The sequence below is a fragment of the Schistocerca cancellata genome, chromosome 4, assembly GCF_023864275.1.
Source record: "Schistocerca cancellata isolate TAMUIC-IGC-003103 chromosome 4, iqSchCanc2.1, whole genome shotgun sequence".
In the NCBI taxonomy this organism is placed as follows: domain Eukaryota; kingdom Metazoa; phylum Arthropoda; class Insecta; order Orthoptera; family Acrididae; genus Schistocerca; species Schistocerca cancellata.
In genome coordinates, this window is record NC_064629.1 from 1,832,594 (window position 1) to 1,853,474 (window position 20,881).

A 20,881-nucleotide genomic window follows, 5' to 3' on the forward strand; every position below is an offset into this window, starting at 1 on the left:
CTGATAGTGAATTGTAACGTTCAGGGCCTCCTAATGACGATGGATCACTCAAATTGCGACCCGATTCAATACATCGTCCTCCAGCAGACTTGTCTCCATGCGTCTATTGCTGCCTCGGGCACCTTATGGCCGTTCTGCTGTGAGTCAAAGATTTAAGAATCGGACGAAAAACTGATAGTGAATTGTAACTTTCAGGGCCTCCTAATGACGATGGAACACTCAAATTGCGTCCCAATTCAATACATCGTCCTCCAGCAGACTTGTCTCCATGGGTCTATTGCTGCCTCGGGCACCTTATGGCCGTTCTGCTGTGAGTCAAAGATTTGGGTCTATTGCTGCCTCGGGCACCTTATGGCAGGCCTGCTGTGACTCAAAGATTTTCGAATCGGACGAAAAACTGATAGTGAATTGTAACGTTCAGGGCCTCCTAATGACGATGGAACACTCAAATTGCGTCCCGATTCAATACATCGTCCTCCAGCAGACTTGTCTCCATGCGTCTATTGCTGCCTCGGGCACCTTATGGCCGTTCTGCTGTGAGTCAAAGATTTTCGAATCGGACGAAAAACTGATAGTGAATTGTGACGTTCAGGGCCACCTAATGACGATGGATCACTCAAATTGCGTCCCGATTCAATACATCGTCCTCCAGCCGACTTGACTCCATGGGTCTATTGCTGCCTCGGGCACCTTATGGCCGTTCTGCTGTGAGTCTAGATTATCGAATGGGACAAAAAACTGATAGTGAATTGTAACGTTCAGGGCCTCCTAATGACGATGGATCACTCAAATTGCGTCCCGATTCAATACATCGTCCTCCAGCAGACTTGTCTCCATGGGTCTATTGCTGCCTCGGGCACCTTATGAGCGTTCTGCTGTGAGTCTAGATTATCGAATGGGACGAAAAACTGATAGTGAATTGTAACGTTCAGGGCCACCTAATGACGATGGATCATTCAAATTGCGTCCCGATTCAATACATCGTCCTCCAGCCGACTTGACTCCATGGGTCTATTGCTCCCTCGGGCACCTTATGGCCGTTCTGCTGTGAGTTTAGATTATCGAATGGGACGAAAAACTGATAGTGAATTGTAACGTTCAGGGCCTCCTAATGACGATGGATCACTCAAATTGCGGTCCCGATTCAATACATCGTCCTCCAGCCGACTTGACTCCATGGGTCTATTGCTGCCTCGGGCACCTTATGGCCGTTCTGCTGTGAGTCTAGATTATCGAATGGGACGAAAAACTGATAGTGAATTGTAACGTTCAGGGTCTCCTAATGACGATGGATCACTCAAATTGCGTCCCGATTCAATACATCGTCCTCCAGCCGACTTGACTCCATGGGTCTATTGCTGCCTCGGGCACCTTATGGCCGTTCTGCTGTGAGTCTAGATTATCGAATGGTACGAAAAACTGATAGTGAATTGTAACGTTCAGGGCCACCTAATGACGATGGATCACTCAAATTGCGTCCTGATTGAATACATCGTCCTCCAGCAGACTTGACTTCATGCGTCTATTGCTGCCTCGGGCACCTTATGGCCGTTCTGCTGTGAGTCAAAGATTTTCGAATCGGACGAAATACTGATAGTGATTTGTAACATTCAGGGCCACCTAATGACGATGGACCACACAAATTGCGTCCCGATTCAGTACATCGTCCACTAGCCGACTTGACTCCATGGGACTATTGCTGCCTCGGGCACCTTATGGCCGTTCTGCTGTGAGTCTAGATTATAGAATGGGATGAAAAACTGATAGAGAATTGTAACGTTCAGGGCCACCTAATGACGATGGATCACTCAAATTGCGTCCCGATTCAATACATCGTCCTCCAGCAGACTTGTCTCCATGGGTCTATTGCTGCCTCGGGCATCTTATGGCAGGCCTGCTGTGACTCAAAGATTTTCGAATCGGACGAAAAACTGATAGTGAATTGTAAAATTCAGGGCCACCTAATGACGATGGACCACGCAAATTGCGTCCCGATTCAATACATCGTCCTCCAGCCGAGTTGACTCCATGGGTCTATTGCTGCCTCGGGCACCTTATGGCCGTTCTGCTGTGAATCTAGATTATCGAATGGGACGAAAAACTGATAGTGAATTGTAACTTTCAGGGCCTCCTAATGACGATGGAACACTCAAATTGCGTCCCAATTCAATACATCGTCCTCCAGCAGACTTGTCTCCATGGGTCTATTGCTGACTCAGGCACCTAATGGCCGTTCTGCTGTGAGTCAAAGATTTTCGAAACGGACGAAAAACTGATAGTGAATTGTGACGTTCAGGGCCACCTAATGACGATGGATCACTCAAATTGCGTCCCGATTCAATACATCGTCCTCCAGCCGACTTGACTCCATGGGTCTATTGCTGCCTCGGGCACCTTATGGCCGTTCTGCTGTGAGTCTAGATTATCGAATGGGACAAAAAACTGATAGTGAATTGTAACGTTCAGGGCCTCCTAATGACGATGGATCACTCAAATTGCGTCCCGATTCAATACATCGTCCTCCAGCAGACTTGTCTCCATGGGTCTATTGCTGCCTCGGGCACCTTATGAGCGTTCTGCTGTGAGTCTAGATTATCGAATGGGACGAAAAACTGATAGTGAATTGTAACGTTCAGGGCCACCTAATGACGATGGATCATTCAAATTGCGTCCCGATTCAATACATCGTCCTCCAGCCGACTTGACTCCATGGGTCTATTGCTCCCTCGGGCACCTTATGGCCGTTCTGCTGTGAGTTTAGATTATCGAATGGGACGAAAAACTGATAGTGAATTGTAACGTTCAGGGCCTCCTAATGACGATGGATCACTCAAATTGCGGTCCCGATTCAATACATCGTCCTCCAGCCGACTTGACTCCATGGGTCTATTGCTGCCTCGGGCACCTTATGGCCGTTCTGCTGTGAGTCTAGATTATCGAATGGGACGAAAAACTGATAGTGAATTGTAACGTTCAGGGTCTCCTAATGACGATGGATCACTCAAATTGCGTCCCGATTCAATACATCGTCCTCCAGCAGACTTGTCTCCATGGGTCGATTGCTGCCTCGGGCACCTTATGGCCGTTCTGCTGTGAGTCAAAGATTTTCGAATCGGACGAAATACTGATAGTGATTTGTAACATTCAGGGCCACCTAATGACGATGGACCACACAAATTGCGTCCCGATTCAGTACATCGTCCACTAGCCGACTTGACTCCATGGGACTATTGCTGCCTCGGGCACCTTATGGCCGTTCTGCTGTGAGTCTAGATTATAAAATGGGATGAAAAACTGATAGAGAATTGTAACGTTCAGGGCCACCTAATGACGATGGATCACTCAAATTGCGTCCCGATTCAATACATCGTCCTCCAGCAGACTTGTCTCCATGGGTCTATTGCTGCCTCGGGCATCTTATGGCAGGCCTGCTGTGACTCAAAGATTTTCGAATCGGACGAAAAACTGATAGTGAATTGTAAAATTCAGGGCCACCTAATGACGATGGACCACGCAAATTGCGTCCCGATTCAATACATCGTCCTCCAGCCGAGTTGACTCCATGGGTCTATTGCTGCCTCGGGCACCTTATGGCCGTTCTGCTGTGAATCTAGATTATCGAATGGGACGAAAAACTGATAGTGAATTGTAACTTTCAGGGCCTCCTAATGACGATGGAACACTCAAATTGCGTCCCAATTCAATACATCGTCCTCCAGCAGACTTGTCTCCATGGGTCTATTGCTGCCTCGGGCACCTTATGGCCGTTCTGCTGTGAGTCAAAGATTTGGGTCTATTGCTGCCTCGGGCACCTTATGGCAGGCCTGCTGTGACTCAAAGATTTTCGAATCGGACGAAAAACTGATAGTGAATTGTAACGTTCAGGGCCTCCTAATGACGATGGATCACTCAAATTGCGACCCGATTCAATACATCGTCCTCCAGCAGACTTGTCTCCATGCGTCTATTGCTGCCTCGGGCACCTTATGGCCGTTCTGCTGTGAGTCAAAGATTTAAGAATCGGACGAAAAACTGATAGTGAATTGTAACTTTCAGGGCCTCCTAATGACGATGGAACACTCAAATTGCGTCCCAATTCAATACATCGTCCTCCAGCAGACTTGTCTCCATGGGTCTATTGCTGCCTCGGGCACCTTATGGCCGTTCTGCTGTGAGTCAAAGATTTGGGTCTATTGCTGCCTCGGGCACCTTATGGCAGGCCTGCTGTGACTCAAAGATTTTCGAATCGGACGAAAAACTGATAGTGAATTGTAACGTTCAGGGCCTCCTAATGACGATGGAACACTCAAATTGCGTCCCGATTCAATACATCGTCCTCCAGCAGACTTGTCTCCATGCGTCTATTGCTGCCTCGGGCACCTTATGGCCGTTCTGCTGTGAGTCAAAGATTTTCGAATCGGACGAAAAACTGATAGTGAATTGTGACGTTCAGGGCCACCTAATGACGATGGATCACTCAAATTGCGTCCCGATTCAATACATCGTCCTCCAGCCGACTTGACTCCATGGGTCTATTGCTGCCTCGGGCACCTTATGGCCGTTCTGCTGTGAGTCTAGATTATCGAATGGGACAAAAAACTGATAGTGAATTGTAACGTTCAGGGCCTCCTAATGACGATGGATCACTCAAATTGCGTCCCGATTCAATACATCGTCCTCCAGCAGACTTGTCTCCATGGGTCTATTGCTGCCTCGGGCACCTTATGAGCGTTCTGCTGTGAGTCTAGATTATCGAATGGGACGAAAAACTATTAGTGAATTGTAACGTTCAGGGCCACCTAATGACGATGGATCATTCAAATTGCGTCCCGATTCAATACATCGTCCTCCAGCCGACTTGACTCCATGGGTCTATTGCTCCCTCGGGCACCTTATGGCCGTTCTGCTGTGAGTTTAGATTATCGAATGGGACGAAAAACTGATAGTGAATTGTAACGTTCAGGGCCTCCTAATGACGATGGATCACTCAAATTGCGGTCCCGATTCAATACATCGTCCTCCAGCCGACTTGACTCCATGGGTCTATTGCTGCCTCGGGCACCTTATGGCCGTTCTGCTGTGAGTCTAGATTATCGAATGGGACGAAAAACTGATAGTGAATTGTAACGTTCAGGGTCTCCTAATGACGATGGATCACTCAAATTGCGTCCCGATTCAATACATCGTCCTCCAGCCGACTTGACTCCATGGGTCTATTGCTGCCTCGGGCACCTTATGGCCGTTCTGCTGTGAGTCTAGATTATCGAATGGTACGAAAAACTGATAGTGAATTGTAACGTTCAGGGCCACCTAATGACGATGGATCACTCAAATTGCGTCCTGATTGAATACATCGTCCTCCAGCAGACTTGACTTCATGCGTCTATTGCTGCCTCGGGCACCTTATGGCCGTTCTGCTGTGAGTCAAAGATTTTCGAATCGGACGAAATACTGATAGTGATTTGTAACATTCAGGGCCACCTAATGACGATGGACCACACAAATTGCGTCCCGATTCAGTACATCGTCCACTAGCCGACTTGACTCCATGGGACTATTGCTGCCTCGGGCACCTTATGGCCGTTCTGCTGTGAGTCTAGATTATAGAATGGGATGAAAAACTGATAGAGAATTGTAACGTTCAGGGCCACCTAATGACGATGGATCACTCAAATTGCGTCCCGATTCAATACATCGTCCTCCAGCAGACTTGTCTCCATGGGTCTATTGCTGCCTCGGGCATCTTATGGCAGGCCTGCTGTGACTCAAAGATTTTCGAATCGGACGAAAAACTGATAGTGAATTGTAAAATTCAGGGCCACCTAATGACGATGGACCACGCAAATTGCGTCCCGATTCAATACATCGTCCTCCAGCCGAGTTGACTCCATGGGTCTATTGCTGCCTCGGGCACCTTATGGCCGTTCTGCTGTGAATCTAGATTATCGAATGGGACGAAAAACTGATAGTGAATTGTAACTTTCAGGGCCTCCTAATGACGATGGAACACTCAAATTGCGTCCCAATTCAATACATCGTCCTCCAGCAGACTTGTCTCCATGGGTCTATTGCTGACTCAGGCACCTAATGGCCGTTCTGCTGTGAGTCAAAGATTTTCGAAACGGACGAAAAACTGATAGTGAATTGTGACGTTCAGGGCCACCTAATGACGATGGATCACTCAAATTGCGTCCCGATTCAATACATCGTCCTCCAGCCGACTTGACTCCATGGGTCTATTGCTGCCTCGGGCACCTTATGGCCGTTCTGCTGTGAGTCTAGATTATCGAATGGGACAAAAAACTGATAGTGAATTGTAACGTTCAGGGCCTCCTAATGACGATGGATCACTCAAATTGCGTCCCGATTCAATACATCGTCCTCCAGCAGACTTGTCTCCATGGGTCTATTGCTGCCTCGGGCACCTTATGAGCGTTCTGCTGTGAGTCTAGATTATCGAATGGGACGAAAAACTGATAGTGAATTGTAACGTTCAGGGCCACCTAATGACGATGGATCATTCAAATTGCGTCCCGATTCAATACATCGTCCTCCAGCCGACTTGACTCCATGGGTCTATTGCTCCCTCGGGCACCTTATGGCCGTTCTGCTGTGAGTTTAGATTATCGAATGGGACGAAAAACTGATAGTGAATTGTAACGTTCAGGGCCTCCTAATGACGATGGATCACTCAAATTGCGGTCCCGATTCAATACATCGTCCTCCAGCCGACTTGACTCCATGGGTCTATTGCTGCCTCGGGCACCTTATGGCCGTTCTGCTGTGAGTCTAGATTATCGAATGGGACGAAAAACTGATAGTGAATTGTAACGTTCAGGGTCTCCTAATGACGATGGATCACTCAAATTGCGTCCCGATTCAATACATCGTCCTCCAGCAGACTTGTCTCCATGGGTCGATTGCTGCCTCGGGCACCTTATGGCCGTTCTGCTGTGAGTCAAAGATTTTCGAATCGGACGAAAAACTGATAGTGAATTGTAACTTTCAGGGCCACCTAATGACGATGGATCACTCAAATTGCGTCCCGATTCAATACATCGTCCTCCAGCAGACTTGTCTCCATGGGTCGATTGCTGCCTCGGGCACCTTATGGCCGTTCTGCTGTGAGTCAAAGATTTTCGAATCGGACGAAAAACTGATAGTGAATTGTGACGTTCAGGGCCACCTAATGACGATGGATCACTCAAATTGCGTCCCGATTCAATACATCGTCCTCCAGCCGACTTGACTCCATGGGTCTATTGCTGCCTCGGGCACCTTATGGCCGTTCTGCTGTGAGTCTAGATTATCGAATGGTACGAAAAACTGATAGTGAATTGTAACGTTCAGGGCCACCTAATGACGATGGATCACTCAAATTGCGTCCTGATTGAATACATCGTCCTCCAGCAGACTTGACTTCATGCGTCTATTGCTGCCTCGGGCACCTTATGGCCGTTCTGCTGTGAGTCAAAGATTTTCGAATCGGACGAAATACTGATAGTGATTTGTAACATTCAGGGCCACCTAATGACGATGGACCACACAAATTGCGTCCCGATTCAGTACATCGTCCACTAGCCGACTTGACTCCATGGGACTATTGCTGCCTCGGGCACCTTATGGCCGTTCTGCTGTGAGTCTAGATTATAGAATGGGATGAAAAACTGATAGAGAATTGTAACGTTCAGGGCCACCTAATGACGATGGATCACTCAAATTGCGTCCCGATTCAATACATCGTCCTCCAGCAGACTTGTCTCCATGGGTCTATTGCTGCCTCGGGCATCTTATGGCAGGCCTGCTGTGACTCAAAGATTTTCGAATCGGACGAAAAACTGATAGTGAATTGTAAAATTCAGGGCCACCTAATGACGATGGACCACGCAAATTGCGTCCCGATTCAATACATCGTCCTCCAGCCGAGTTGACTCCATGGGTCTATTGCTGCCTCGGGCACCTTATGGCCGTTCTGCTGTGAATCTAGATTATCGAATGGGACGAAAAACTGATAGTGAATTGTAACTTTCAGGGCCTCCTAATGACGATGGAACACTCAAATTGCGTCCCAATTCAATACATCGTCCTCCAGCAGACTTGTCTCCATGGGTCTATTGCTGCCTCGGGCACCTTATGGCCGTTCTGCTGTGAGTCAAAGATTTGGGTCTATTGCTGCCTCGGGCACCTTATGGCAGGCCTGCTGTGACTCAAAGATTTTCGAATCGGACGAAAAACTGATAGTGAATTGTAACGTTCAGGGCCTCCTAATGACGATGGATCACTCAAATTGCGACCCGATTCAATACATCGTCCTCCAGCAGACTTGTCTCCATGCGTCTATTGCTGCCTCGGGCACCTTATGGCCGTTCTGCTGTGAGTCAAAGATTTAAGAATCGGACGAAAAACTGATAGTGAATTGTAACTTTCAGGGCCTCCTAATGACGATGGAACACTCAAATTGCGTCCCAATTCAATACATCGTCCTCCAGCAGACTTGTCTCCATGGGTCTATTGCTGCCTCGGGCACCTTATGGCCGTTCTGCTGTGAGTCAAAGATTTGGGTCTATTGCTGCCTCGGGCACCTTATGGCAGGCCTGCTGTGACTCAAAGATTTTCGAATCGGACGAAAAACTGATAGTGAATTGTAACGTTCAGGGCCTCCTAATGACGATGGAACACTCAAATTGCGTCCCGATTCATTACATCGTCCTCCAGCAGACTTGTCTCCATGCGTCTATTGCTGCCTCGGGCACCTTATGGCCGTTCTGCTGTGAGTCAAAGATTTTCGAATCGGACGAAAAACTGATAGTGAATTGTGACGTTCAGGGCCACCTAATGACGATGGATCACTCAAATTGCGTCCCGATTCAATACATCGTCCTCCAGCCGACTTGACTCCATGGGTCTATTGCTGCCTCGGGCACCTTATGGCCGTTCTGCTGTGAGTCTAGATTATCGAATGGGACAAAAAACTGATAGTGAATTGTAACGTTCAGGGCCTCCTAATGACGATGGATCACTCAAATTGCGTCCCGATTCAATACATCGTGCCCAGCCGACTTGTCTCCATGTGTCTATTGCTGCCTCGATCACCTAATGGCCGTTCTGCTGTGAGTCTAGATTATCGAATGGAACGAAAAACTGATAGTGAATTGTAGCGTTCAGGCCCACCTAATGACGATGGATCACTCAAATTGCGTCCTGATTCAATACATCGTCCTCCAGCAGACTTGACTTCATGGGTCTATTGCTGCCTCGGGCACCTTATGGCCGTTCTGCTGTGAGTCAAAGATTTTCGAATCGGACGAAAAACTGATAGTGAATTGTGACGTTCAGGGCCACCTAATAACGATGGATCACTCAAATTGCGTCCCGATTCAATACATCGTCCTCCAGCCGACTTGACTCCATGGGTCTATTGCTGCCTCGGGCACCTTATGGCCGTTCTGCTGTGAGTCTAGATTATCGAATGGGACAAAAAACTGATAGTGAATTGTGACGTTCAGGGCCACCTAATGACGATGGATCACTCAAATTGCGTCCCGATTCAATACATCGTCCTCCAGCCGACTTGACTCCATGGGTCTATTGCTGCCTCGGGCACCTTATGGCCGTTCTGCTGTGAGTCTAGATTATCGAATGGGACAAAAAACTGATAGTGAATTGTAACGTTCAGGGCCTCCTAATGACGATGGATCACTCAAATTGCGACCCGATTCAATACATCGTCCTCCAGCAGACTTGTCTCCATGCGTCTATTGCTGCCTCGGGCACCTTATGGCCGTTCTGCTGTGAGTCAAAGATTTTCGAATCGGACGAAAAACTGATAGTGAATTGTAAAATTCAGGGCCACCTAATGACGATGGACCACGCAAATTGCGTCCCGATTCAATACATCGTCCTCCAGCCGAGTTGACTCCATGGGTCTATTGCTGCCTCGGGCACCTTATGGCCGTTCTGCTGTGAGTCAAAGATTTACGAATCGGACGAAAAACTGATAGTGAATTGTAACTTTCAGGGCCTCCTAATGACGATGGAACACTCAAATTGCGTCCCAATTCAATACATCGTCCTCCAGCAGACTTGTCTCCATGGGTCTATTGCTGCCTCGGGCACCTTATGGCCGTTCTGCTGTGAGTCAAAGATTTGGGTCTATTGCTGCCTCGGGCACCTTATGGCAGGCCTGCTGTGACTCAAAGATTTTCGAATCGGACGAAAAACTGATAGTGAATTGTAACGTTCAGGGCCTCCTAATGACGATGGAACACTCAAATTGCGTCCCGATTCAATACATCGTCCTCCAGCAGACTTGTCTCCATGCGTCTATTGCTGCCTCGGGCACCTTATGGCCGTTCTGCTGTGAGTCAAAGATTTTCGAATCGGACGAAAAACTGATAGTGAATTGTGACGTTCAGGGCCACCTAATGACGATGGATCACTCAAATTGCGTCCCGATTCAATACATCGTCCTCCAGCCGACTTGACTTCATGCGTCTATTGCTGCCTCGGGCACCTTATGGCCGTTCTGCTGTGAGTCAAAGATTTTCGAATCGGACGAAATACTGATAGTGATTTGTAACATTCAGGGCCACCTAATGACGATGGACCACACAAATTGCGTCCGGATTCAGTACATCGTCCACTAGCCGACTTGGCTCCATGGGACTATTGCTGCCTCGGGCACCTTATGGCCGTTCTGCTGTGAGTCTAGATTATAGAATGGGATGAAAAACTGATAGAGAATTGTAACGTTCAGGGCCACCTAATGACGATGGATCACTCAAATTGCGTCCCGATTCAATACATCGTCCTCCAGCAGACTTGTCTCCATGGGTCTATTGCTGCCTCGGGCATCTTATGGCAGGCCTGCTGTGACTCAAAGATTTTCGAATCGGACGAAAAACTGATAGTGAATTGTAAAATTCAGGGCCACCTAATGACGATGGACCACGCAAATTGCGTCCCGATTCAATACATCGTCCTCCAGCCGAGTTGACTCCATGGGTCTATTGCTGCCTCGGGCACCTTATGGCCGTTCTGCTGTGAATCTAGATTATCGAATGGGACGAAAAACTGATAGTGAATTGTAACTTTCAGGGCCTCCTAATGACGATGGAACACTCAAATTGCGTCCCAATTCAATACATCGTCCTCCAGCAGACTTGTCTCCATGGGTCTATTGCTGCCTCGGGCACCTTATGGCCGTTCTGCTGTGAGTCAAAGATTTGGGTCTATTGCTGCCTCGGGCACCTTATGGCAGGCCTGCTGTGACTCAAAGATTTTCGAATCGGACGAAAAACTGATAGTGAATTGTAACGTTCAGGGCCTCCTAATGACGATGGATCACTCAAATTGCGACCCGATTCAATACATCGTCCTCCAGCAGACTTGTCTCCATGCGTCTATTGCTGCCTCGGGCACCTTATGGCCGTTCTGCTGTGAGTCAAAGATTTAAGAATCGGACGAAAAACTGATAGTGAATTGTAACTTTCAGGGCCTCCTAATGACGATGGAACACTCAAATTGCGTCCCAATTCAATACATCGTCCTCCAGCAGACTTGTCTCCATGGGTCTATTGCTGCCTCGGGCACCTTATGTCCGTTCTGCTGTGAGTCAAAGATTTGGGTCTATTGCTGCCTCGGGCACCTTAAGGCAGGCCTGCTGTGACTCAAAGATTTTCGAATCGGACGAAAAACTGATAGTGAATTGTAACGTTCAGGGCCTCCTAATGACGATGGAACACTCAAATTGCGTCCCGATTCAATACATCGTCCTCCAGCAGACTTGTCTCCATGCGTCTATTGCTGCCTCGGGCACCTTATGGCCGTTCTGCTGTGAGTCAAAGATTTTCGAATCGGACGAAAAACTGATAGTGAATTGCGACGTTCAGGGCCACCAAATGACGATGGATCACTCAAATTGCGTCCCGATTCAATACATCGTCCTCCAGCCGACTTGACTCCATGGGTCTATTGCTGCCTCGGGCACCTTATGGCCGTTCTGCTGTGAGTCTAGATTATCGAATGGGACAAAAAACTGATAGTGAATTGTAACGTTCAGGGCCTCCTAATGACGATGGATCACTCAAATTGCGTCCCGATTCAATACATCGTCCTCCAGCAGACTTGTCTCCATGGGTCTATTGCTGCCTCGGGCACCTTATGGCCGTTCTGCTGTGAGTCTAGATGATCGAATGGGACGAAAAACTGATAGTGAATTGTAACGTTCAGGGCCACCTAATGACGATGGATCACTCAAATTGCGTCCTGATTGAATACATCGTCCTCCAGCAGACTTGACTTCATGCGTCTATTGCTGCCTCGGGCACCTTATGGCCGTTCTGCTGTGAGTCAAAGATTTTCGAATCGGACGAAATACTGATAGTGATTTGTAACATTCAGGGCCACCTAATGACGATGGACCACACAAATTGCGTCCCGATTCAGTACATCGTCCACTAGCCGACTTGACTCCATGGGACTATTGCTGCCTCGGGCACCTTATGGCCGTTCTGCTGTGAGTCTAGATTATAGAATGGGATGAAAAACTGATAGAGAATTGTAACGTTCAGGGCCACCTAATGACGATGGATCACTCAAATTGCGTCCTGATTCAATACATCGTCCTCCAGCAGACTTGACTTCATGGGTCTATTGCTGCCTCGGGCACCTTATGGCCGTTCTGCTGTGAGTCAAAGATTTTCGAATCGGACGAAAAACTGATAGTGAATTGTAACTTTCAGGGCCACCTAATGACGATGGATCACTCAAATTGCGTCCCGATTCAATACATCGTCCTCAAGCAGACTTGTCTCCATGGGTCGATTGCTGCCTCGGGCACCTTATGGCCGTTCTGCTGTGAGTCAAAGATTTTCGAATCGGACGAAAAACTGATAGTGAATTGTGACGTTCAGGGCCACCTAATGACGATGGATCACTCAAATTGCGTCCCGATTCAATACATCATCCTCCAGCCGACTTGACTCCATGGGTCTATTGCTGCCTCGGGCACCTTATGGCCGTTCTGCTGTGAGTTTAGATTATCGAATGGGACAAAAAACTGATAGTGAATTGTAACGTTCAGGGCCTCCTAATGACGATGGATCACTCAAATTGCGACCCGATTCAATACATCGTCCTCCAGCAGACTTGTCTCCATGCGTCTATTGCTGCCTCGGGCACCTTATGGCCGTTCTGCTGTGAGTCAAAGATTTTCGAATCGGACGAAAAACTGATAGTGAATTGTAACTTTCAGGGCCTCCTAATGACGATGGAACACTCAAATTGCGTCCCAATTCAATACATCGTCCTCCAGCAGACTTGTCTCCATGGGTCTATTGCTGCCTCGGGCACCTTATGGCCGTTCTGCTGTGAGTCAAATATTTGGGTCTATTGCTGCCTCGGGCACCTTATGGCAGGCCTGCTGTGACTCAAAGATTTTCGAATCGGACGAAAAACTGATAGTGAATTGTAACGTTCAGGGCCTCCTAATGACGATGGAACACTCAAATTGCGTCCCGATTCAATACATCGTCCTCCAGCAGACTTGTCTCCATGCGTCTATTGCTGCCTCGGGCACCTTATGGACGTTCTGCTGTGAGTCAAAGATTTTCGAATCGGACGAAAAACTGATAGTGAATTGTGACGTTCAGGGCCACCTAATGACGATGGATCACTCAAATTGCGTCCCGATTCAATACATCGTCCTCCAGCCGACTTGACTCCATGGGTCTATTGCTGCCTCGGGCACCTTATGGCCGTCCTGCTGTGAGTCTAGATTATCGAATGGGACAAAAAACTGATAGTGAATTGTAACGTTCAGGGCCTCCTAATGACGATGGATCACTCAAATTGCGTCCCGATTCAATACATCGTCCTCCAGCAGACTTGTCTCCATGGGTCTATTGCTGCCTCGGGCACCTTATGGCCGTTCTGCTGTGAGTCTAGATTATCGAATGGTACGAAAAACTGATAGTGAATTGTAACGTTCAGGGCCACCTAATGACGATGGATCACTCAAATTGCGTCCCGATTCAATACATCGTCCTCCAGCAGACTTGTCTCCATGGGTCTATTGCTGCCTCGGGCATCTTATGGCAGGCCTGCTGTGACTCAAAGATTTTCGAATCGGACGAGAAACTGATAGTGAATTGTAAAATTCAGGGCCACCTAATGACGATGGACCACGCAAATTGCGTCCCGATTCAATACATCGTCCTCCAGCCGAGTTGACTCCATGGGTCTATTGCTGCCTCGGGCACCTTATGGCCGTTCTGCTGTGAATCTAGATTATCGAATGGGACGAAAAACTGATAGTGAATTGTAACGTTCAGGGCCACCTAATGACGATGGATCACTCAAATTGCGTCCCGATTCAATACATCGTCCCCAGCCGACTTGACTGCATGGGACTATTGCTGCATCGGGCACCTTATGGCCGTTCTGCTGTGAGTCTAGATTATAGAATGGGATGAAAAACTGATAGTGAATTGTAACGTTCAGGGCCACCTAATGACGATGGATCACTGAAATTGCGTCCCGATTCAATACATCGTCCTCCAGCAGACTTGTCTCCATGGGTCTATTGCTGCCTCGGGCACCTTATGGCAGGCCTGCTGTGACTCAAAGATTTTCGAATCGGACGAAAAACTGATAGTGAATTGTAACGTTCAGGGCCTCCTAATGACGATGGAACACTCAAATTGCGTCCCGATTCAATACATCGTCCTCCAGCAGACTTGTCTCCATGGGTCTATTGCTGCCTCGGGCACCTTATGAGCGTTCTGCTGTGAGTCTAGATTATCGAATGGGACGAAAAACTGATAGTGAATTGTAACGTTCAGGGCCACCTAATGACGATGGATCATTCAAATTGCGTCCCGATTCAATACATCGTCCTCCAGCCGACTTGACTCCATGGGTCTATTGCTCCCTCGGGCACCTTATGGCCGTTCTGCTGTGAGTTTAGATTATCGAATGGGACGAAAAACTGATAGTGAATTGTAACGTTCAGGGCCTCCTAATGACGATGGATCACTCAAATTGCGTCCCGATTCAATACATCGTCCTCCAGCCGACTTGACTCCATGGGTCTATTGCTGCCTCGGGCACCTTATGGCCGTTCTGCTGTGAGTCTAGATTATCGAATGGGACGAAAAACTGATAGTGAATTGTAACGTTCAGGGTCTCCTAATGACGATGGATCACTCAAATTGCGTCCCGATTCAATACATCGTCATCCAGCAGACTTGTCTCCATGGGTCGATTGCTGCCTCGGGCACCTAATGGCCGTTCTGCTGTGAGTCAAAGATTTTCGAATCGGACGAAAAACTGATAGTGAATTCTAACATTCAGGGCCACCCAATGACGATGGACCACGCAAATTGCGTCCCGATTCAATACATCGTCCTCCAGCCGAGTTGACTCCATGGGTCTATTGCTGCCTCGGGCACCTTATGGCCGTTCTGCTGTGAATCTAGATTATGGAATGGGACGAAAAACTGATAGTGAATTCTAACGTTCAGGGCCATCTAATGACGATGGATCACTCAAATTGCGTCCCGATTCAATACATCGTGCCCAGCCGACTTCTCTCCATGCGTCTATTGCTGCCTCGATCACCTTATGGCCGTTCTGCTGTGAGTCTAGATTATCGAATGGAACGAAAAACTGATAGTGAATTGTAGCGTTCAGGCCCACCTAATGACGATGGATCACTCAAATTGCGTCGTGATTCAATACATCGTCCTCCAGCAGACTTGACTTCATGGGTCTATTGCTGCCTCGGGCACCTTATGGCCGTTCTGCTGTGAGTCAAAGATTTTCGAATCGGACGAAAAACTGATAGTGAATTGTAACTTTCAGGGCCACCTAATGACGATGGATCACTCAAATTGCGTCCCGATTCAATACATCGTCCTCCAGCAGACTTGTCTCCATGGGTCGATTGCTGCCTCGGGCACCTTATGGCCGTTCTGCTGTGAGTCTAGATTATCGAATGGGACAAAAAACTGATAGTGAATTGTAACGTTCAGGGCCTCCTAATGACGATGGATCACTCAAATTGCGACCCGATTCAATACATCGTCCTCCAGCAGACTTGTCTCCATGCGTCTATTGCTGCCTCGGGCACCTTATGGCCGTTCTGCTGTGAGTCAAAGATTTTCGAATCGGACGAAAAACTGATAGTGAATTGTAACTTTCAGGGCCTCCTAATGACGATGGAACACTCAAATTGCGTCCCAATTCAATACATCGTCCTCCAGCAGACTTGTCTCCATGGGTCTATTGCTGCCTCGGGCACCTTATGGCCGTTCTGCTGTGAGTCAAAGATTTGGGTCTATTGCTGCCTCGGGCACCTTATGGCAGGCCTGCTGTGACTCAAAGATTTTCGAATCGGACTAAAAACTGATAGTGAATTGTAACGTTCAGGGCCTCCTAATGACGATGGAACACTCAAATTGCGTCCCGATTCAATACATCGTCCTCCAGCAGACTTGTCTCCATGCGTCTATTGCTGCCTCGGGCACCTTATGGCCGTTCTGCTGTGAGTCAAAGATTTTCGAATCGGACGAAAAACTGATAGTGAATTGTGACGTTCAGGGCCACCTAATGACGATGGATCACTCAAATTGCGTCCCGATTCAATACATCGTCCTCCAGCCGACTTGACTCAATGGGTCTATTGCTGCCTCGGGCACCTTATGGCCGTTCTGCTGTGAGTCTAGATTATCGAATGGGACAAAAAACTGATAGTGAATTGTAACGTTCAGGGCCTCCTAATGACGATGGATCACTCAAATTGCGTCCCGATTCAATACATCGTCCTCCAGCAGACTTGTCTCCATGGGTCTATTGCTGCCTCGGGCACCTTATGGCCGTTCTGCTGTGAGTCTAGATTATCGAATGGTACGAAAAACTGATAGTGAATTGTAACGTTCAGGGCCACCTAATGACGATGGATCACTCAAATTGCGTCCTGATTGAATACATCGTCCTCCAGCAGACTTGACTTCATGCGTCTATTGCTGCCTCGGGCACCTTATGGCCGTTCTGCTGTGAGTCAAAGATTTTCGAATCGGACGAAATACTGATAGTGAATTGTAACTTTCAGGGCCACCTAATGACAATGGATCACTCAAATTGCGTCCCGATTCAATACATCGTCATCCAAACGTGTCTCCATGGGTCGATTGCTGCCTCGGGCACCGTATGGCCGTTCTGCTGTGAGTCTAAGATTTTCGAATCGGACGAAAAACTGATAGTGATTTGTAACATTCAGGGCCACCTAATGACGATGGACCACACAAATTGCGTCCCGATTCAGTACATCGTCCATTAGCCGACTTGACTCCATGGGACTATTGCTGCCACGGGCACCTTATGGCCGTTCTGCTGTGAGTCTAGATTATATAATGGGATGAAAAACTGATAGAGAATTGTAACGTTCAGGGCCACCTAATGACGATGGATCACTCAAATTGGGTCCCGGTTCAATACATCGTCCTCCAGCAGACTTGTCTCCATGGGTCTATTGCTGCCTCGGGCATCTTATGGCAGGCCTGCTGTGACTCAAAGATTTTCGAATCGGACGAAAAACTGATAGTGAATTGTAAAATTCAGGGCCACCTAATGACGATGGACCACGCAAATTGCGTCCCGATTCAATACATCGTCCTCCAGCCGAGTTGACTCCATGGGTCTATTGCTGATTCGGGCACCTTATGGCCGTTCTGCTGTGAATCTAGATTATCGAATGGGACGAAAAACTGATAGTGAATTGTAACGTTCAGGGCCACCTAATGACGATGGATCACTCAAATTGCGTCCCGATTCAATACATCGTCCTCCAGCAGACTTGTCTCCATGGGTCTATTGCTGCCTCGGGCACCTTATGGCAGGCCTGCTGTGACTCAAAGATTTTCGAATCGGACGAAAAACTGATAGTGAATTGTAACGTTCAGGGCCTCCTAATGACGATGGATCACTCAAATTGCGTCCCGATTCAATACATCGTCCTCCAGCCGACTTGACTCCATGGGTCTATTGCTGCCTCGGGCACCTTATGGCCGTTCTGCTGTGAGTCTAGATTATCGAATGGGACGAAAAACTGATAGTGAATTTTAACGTTCAGGGCCTCCTAATGACGATGGATCACTCAAATTGCGTCCCGATTCAATACATCGTCCTCCAGCAGACTTGTCTCCATGGGTCGATTGCTGCCTCGGGCACCTAATGGCCGTTCTGCTGTGAGTCAAAGATTTTCGAATCGGACGAAAAACTGATAGTGAATTCTAACATTCAGGGCCACCCAATGACGATGGACCACGCAAATTGCGTCCCGATTCAATACATCGTCCTCCAGCCGAGTTGACTCCATGGGTCTATTGCTGCCTCGGGCACCTTATGGCCGTTCTGCTGTGAATCTAGATTATCGAATGGGACGAAAAACTGATAGTGAATTGTAACGTTCAGGGCCATCTAATGACGATGGATCACTCAAATTGCGTCCCGATTCAATACATCGTGCCCAGCCGACTTCTCTCCATGTGTCTATTGCTGCCTCGATCACCTTATGGCCGTTCTGCTGTGAGTCTAGATTATCGAATGGAACGAAAAACTGATAGTGAATTGTAGCGTTCAGGCCCACCTAATGACGATGGATCACCCAAATTGCGTCGTGATTCAATACATCGTCCTCCAGCAGACTTGACTTCATGGGTCTATTGCTGCCTCGGGCACCTTATGGCCGTTCTGCTGTGAGTCAAAGATTTTCGAATCGGACGAAAAACTGATAGTGAATTCTAACTTTCAGGGCCACCTAATGACGATGGATCACTCAAATTGCGTCCCGATTCAATACATCGTCCTCCAGCAGACTTGTCTCCATGGGTCGATTGCTGCCTCGGGCACCTTATGGCCGTTCTGCTGTGAGTCTAGATTATCGAATGGGACAAAAAACTGATAGTGAATTGTAACGTTCAGGGCCTCCTAATGACGATGGATCACTCAAATTGCGACCCGATTCAATACATCGTCCTCCAGCAGACTTGTCTCCATGCGTCTATTGCTGCCTCGGGCACCTTATGGCCGTTCTGCTGTGAGTCAAAGATTTTCGAATCGGACGAAAAACTGATAGTGAATTGTAACTTTCAGGGCCTCCTAATGACGATGGAACACTCAAATTGCGTCCCAATTCAATACATCGTCCTCCAGCAGACTTGTCTCCATGGGTCTATTGCTGCCTCGGGCACCTTATGGCCGTTCTGTTGTGAGTCAAAGATTTGGGTCTATTGCTGCCTCGGGCACCTTAAGGCAGGCCTGCTGTGACTCAAAGATTTTCGAATCGGACTAAAAACTGATAGTGAATTGTAACGTTCAGGGCCTCCTAATGACGATGGAACACTCAAATTGCGTCCCGATTCAATACATCGTCCTCCAGTAGACTTGTCTCCATGCGTCTATTGCTGCCTCGGGCACCTTATGGCCGTTCTGCTGTGAGTCAAAGATTTTCGAATCGGACGAAAAACTGATAGTGAATTGTGACGTTCAGGGCCACCTAATGACGATGGATCACTCAAATTGCGTCCCGATTCAATACATCGTCCTCCAGCCGACTTGACTCCATGGGTCTATTGCTGCCTCGGGCACCTTATGGCCGTTCTGCTGTGAGTCTAGATTATCGAATGGGACAAAAAACTGATAGTGAATTGTAACGTTCAGGGCCTCCTAATGACGATGGATCACTCAAATTGCGTCCCGATTCAATACATCGTCCTCCAGCAGACTTGTCTCCATGGGTCTATTGCTGCCTCGGGCACCTTATGGCCGTTCTGCTGTGAGTCTAGATTATCGAATGGTACGAAAAACTGATAGTGAATTGTAACGTTCAGGGCCACCTAATGACGATGGATCACTCAAATTGCGTCCTGATTGAATACATCGTCCTCCAGCAGACTTGACTTCATGCGTCTATTGCTGCCTCGGGCACCTTATGGCCGTTCTGCTGTGAGTCAAAGATTTTCGAATCGGACGAAATACTGATAGTGAATTGTAACTTTCAGGGCCACCTAATGACAATGGATCACTCAAATTGCGTCCCGATTCAATACATCGTCATCCAAACTTGTCTCCATGGGTCGATTGCTGCCTCGGGCACCTTATGGCCGTTCTGCTGTGAGTCTAAGATTTTCGAATCGGACGAAAAACTGATAGTGATTTGTAACATTCAGGGCCACCTAATGACGATGGACCACACAAATTGCGTCCCGATTCAGTACATCGTCCATTAGCCGACTTGACTCCATGGGACTATTGCTGCCTCGGGCACCTTATGGCCGTTCTGCTGTGAGTTTAGATTATATAATGGGATGAAAAACTGATAGAGAATTGTAACGTTCAGGGCCACCTAATGACGATGGATCACTCAAATTGGGTCCCGATTCAATACATCGTCCTCCAGCAGACTTGTCTCCATGGGTCTATTGCTGCCTCGGGCATCTTATGGCAGGCCTGCTGTGACTCAAAGATTTTCGAATCGGACGAAAAACTGATAGTGAATTGTAAAATTCAGGGCCACCTAATGACGATGGACCACGCAAATTGCGTCCCGATTCAATACATCGTCCTCCAGCCGAGTTGACTCCATGGGTCTATTGCTGCCTCGGGCACCTTATGGCCGTTCTGCTGTGAATCTAGATTATCGAATGGGACGAAAAACTGATAGTGAATTGTAACGTTCAGGGCCACCTAATGACGATGGATCACTCAAATTGCGTCCCGATTCAATACATCGTCCTCCAGCAGACTTGTCTCCATGGGTCTATTGCTGCCTCGGGCACCTTATGGCAGGCCTGCTGTGACTCAAAGATTTTCGAATCGG